This window comes from Notamacropus eugenii, chromosome 4, assembly GCF_028372415.1.
Source record: "Notamacropus eugenii isolate mMacEug1 chromosome 4, mMacEug1.pri_v2, whole genome shotgun sequence".
Classification (NCBI taxonomy): Eukaryota; Metazoa; Chordata; class Mammalia; order Diprotodontia; family Macropodidae; genus Notamacropus; species Notamacropus eugenii.
In genome coordinates, this window is record NC_092875.1 from 460207507 (window position 1) to 460211371 (window position 3865).

At 37.5% G+C, this 3865-nt stretch overlaps 2 pseudogenes; one reads left to right on the forward strand and one right to left on the reverse strand.

The window, feature by feature from the left end:
- Positions 1 to 1301: 1301 nt before the first annotated feature.
- Positions 1302 to 2139, reverse strand: LOC140502710 (S-formylglutathione hydrolase pseudogene; annotated as a pseudogene).
- A 247-nt stretch (positions 2140 to 2386) lies between these two features.
- On the forward strand, positions 2387 to 2816 carry LOC140502711 (low molecular weight phosphotyrosine protein phosphatase pseudogene; annotated as a pseudogene).
- The last annotated feature ends 1049 nt before the right edge of the window (positions 2817 to 3865 follow it).

Below are 3865 nucleotides of genomic sequence, written 5' to 3' on the forward strand. Positions count from 1 at the left end.
AAGCATCCCAAATGGCATCTAGAATGCCTTAAAAGAATTTGGCTTAGTTATTTATGCAGGAAAAATGAAATGGATGAAAAATGCCTGTTGTCCATATATGTGTGTGTGCGTGTGTGTGTATGTGTATGAGTGTGTGTGTGTGTATGTATGTGTGTGCATGTGTATGAGTGTGTGTATGCGTGTGTGTGTATGCATGCACACATGTGTGTGCATGCATGCGTGTGTGTGTGTGTGTGTCTTGGGCAGACACTGTAAACTGGGCCCAGAACCAAACAGAAAGAGAGTGGGGGACTAATTTTTGGGAAATTGGTCAGGGTTTTTAATGACTACAAGCTTCCTCCTGAAACAGGGGGCCATCTTTTTTTCTTTCTTTTTTTTTTTTTTACCACAGTTAAGTAATACTTTCCAGTAAAACTGTAAGTCATCAAAACACAATAGACTCATGTTAATATGTGGTTTTCTAGGTCAATAAGTGGCTCATGGAATACCTTAGTCTCCAAAGAATTAAAGCAGAGAGCCACTTCTCCAAAATGGAGATGTACGTTGTGGGTGTGAGCAGGTTGCAACACACAACCAATCAGGAATTGTGCAAGAGAAGCCACAAAGGAACTGCAGTGAGAGACTTGAAAAGGTGGACTGTTCACATAGAAAGAGTGAACAATAACGGATGTATTTCTAACTTCTTCCATTGAGAGCCACACAATGTTGACAGCTATGGGAATGCCATTGGCTAGTTGGCTGGATCCTCGGTGGGGGAGGAAGTGAGTAAGAACTGCACAGGATAAGAGGGTGGAGGTGTGTTGCAATCTGGAAGAGAATACCTACATTGATGATACCATAAATTCATCAAGGCACTGAAGTATTTGTCCCTGTGGAAAATTAGCCCTTGATTTCTATGTTCTTCTGTATATTCATTCCTCCCTCCTGCCAGTGCATTGTCTCTTTATTCAGTTACTGAGACACCATTTCACCATTTAGTTCTTTACGGAATTAATACATCTAGTGACTGATTTTTACATCGACAAGAATGTTTGAATTACTGTATTCTCTACAGTCAACTGTGTTCACTTACATATTTAACAAGGATTTCAAATTGATCCTAAGCAATGACACGTCTTCTATTAGGTTATTTATGGGAAAATATTAGAATGAGATTGCTTGATTTTATATATTTATTCAGAAAGGGATCAGTTATTTGATAAAAGCTGCAAGTGAATGTACGTAAAGAATCATTTTAAAATATGTAATCCTATCTTTTCAAAAGTTTTGCTTACATGTTAATTTTTATAATTGTGAGATTTTCATATATGAAGCTTTGCATTAAGGTGTTTTCCATGATGTCTGATGTGATCATTACCAAACATTTCAATGAAGTAGTAGTTATGACATATCCTTCCTGAAGTATGAAAACAACTGGAGTTTTCCTTTTTACAAAGTCAGGAAGTAACTGCCATTCTTTAAGATACAAGTCATCTTTGCCTTAATTAACATGTCTACCTGAGAATCTGGATAAAACTTCACAAGTTGAAGACCATCATATGTCTCCCACCTACTTTGATCTGATTGTAAATATACACCCAAGGGCTTTTCCCACCAAGGACAGAGTACAGGATTGCAGATTGAACAGAATGATGACACAGATTTATATCTGTTGGGATTCCTCAAAGAACAGATTCATAGTTCTATGGCCTCCCACAGAGTGGCCAAAAATAGATATCCTCCCTGAGTCAGCAGAAAAATTTTTATCTATCATCTTGGACGGCTCATCTATTATATAAGAATATATACCATAGTAGATTTTCCAAGGTTCTTCAGTGGCATTCACATAAAAACCAGCACCTGTTCCAAAGTCTCAGCTGTCATCTTTCCTTTAAAGCTACAGCCATGGGACCTGATGTCTGGTACAACGATGATGAGATCATGTCCTGCTGCAGTTTGTTGATAACCATTTTTTGGCAGTACAATTATGTTCTGTACAAGTTAAATCAGGCAGATAGTATAGAACAGGACATTGGTTTCTGTCTTGGGTGGTAAGTAGATTCCAAATTTCATTTTGTATTTTGGTTCTACACTGTCATGCTTACCCACTTTCTGAAAACCCTCAAAGCTCTTGTTGCTGGACATCGATTTCAAGGCCATAATTTCTGTGCTATTCAGTTACTATTGTTTTTCAATTCACTGCCACAAGGTCAGTGACAGAAAATGTATGACCCTTGACTGCTTTAGTTGTAGGTAGAGACAGAAGAAAGTGAGGAAGGGAGATGAGGGAGGAGAGGATGCTATATGTTAAATGATCTAATGTTGTAACCATTGAGACCAGAGGTGTCAAAGCCCTCCCTGTGGTTGAACAAGATTCAAATGTAATTAGGGGCAGTAGGAATGAAAAATGACCCCAGAGGGGACCAAGTCTGTGCTGTTCGTATGTCTGGGTAATGCTTGTTGCTTATAGCAGAGGCAATTTTTAGGAAACTTGTAACTGATCAAATGTTTCAGATAAATGGAGGACAGACAGTACAGTAACAGCTAGATATGAAATAGGAAACCCTCCTTATTAGCGAGGGCAGACTTGCATGAAGAAACATGGCATTACCATGGCAGAATACCAAAGAAGGTTTCCTTACCTTTGATTATACGCTGTGTATAGATGAAAGCAATCTGACAGATTTGAATAGAGAAGTTTATCAAGTTAAAACTTCAAAGTGAAAATTGAACTTCTTGGAAGCTATGAGCCACAGAAACAATTTATAAATGGAGATCTGTATTATGGAAATGACTCTGATTTTGAGACTGTTTATGAGCATTGTGTGAAGCTGTAAAGTATTTTTGGAAAAAAAAATCTCATTAAGGCTCATAGTCATTTATTGCTAAAGGTCAACAAGGCTTGACATCACCTTAAAAATGACATATGCATATCATATGATGTGTTATTAAGGAATAATAATCTGCAAAAAATGTAACTAGGAAACATTAAAAGAAACAAACAAGACAATAGATAATGTTAAAATGTAGTTTTCTAAGTCAATAAGTGGCTCACAGACCTTTTTGTATGGTGTTGTGGCCCCTCTTTTCTGTTGAGTCTGAACAGTGATTTAGACCCTGTGATCATGCCCATAAGGCTCTCTTGAGTAATACACAGCGTAGCACAGAACAGAACAGTGGAATGGAAATATGTAAAAATGAGTGACTGAATGAAAAATCATTTGTTAAGTATGTACTTTGTGCCACTCACAGTACTAGGTTCTCAAAATACAGTTAAGGAAGTGAGAGTCCTATAATTCAAAGAACTTTCTAACGGGGGAAAATAATATATAAAAGGTAAAGGAAGATGGCTAAGTGTTATAAGAGGCATATTTATCAGAATCCCTTCCTTGTGGGCAGGGAAGTTTTTTTCTTTAAAAGGTACTGAAATCATCTTCGAAATGTAATTAATTAAAAGTACTAAAAACTCAGGTCACTGATGTAGTTTCCTTCTTGTCTGAGTATAAATGAGATGACCATTGGTCAACTATGGGCAACATAGGAAGGGATTATTGATTATACTTATTGAATATATTCCTCTCCCTCCACCATGGCTAAATAGACTTTCTTTTTAAATTGTTATATCTTCTACGAGTGTTTCATTTCATTCTCATGTCAAACCTAAACTGCCAAGGGCCTGGCCTGCGTCATGCCTTTCCTATAACACCAGGGAAGGATGTTTGGTTCTGAGGAATCCCAGGAATGATGAGTGAACCATAGTGGGGTGGATTGTCACTCTTATCTCCGAGAAGGGGTACAGGGTAGATATCAAGATGTTCAGGGTGGATAGAAATGTGTGTGTGTGTGTGTGTGTATGCACACACAAATTTAGCACATATATATTGTT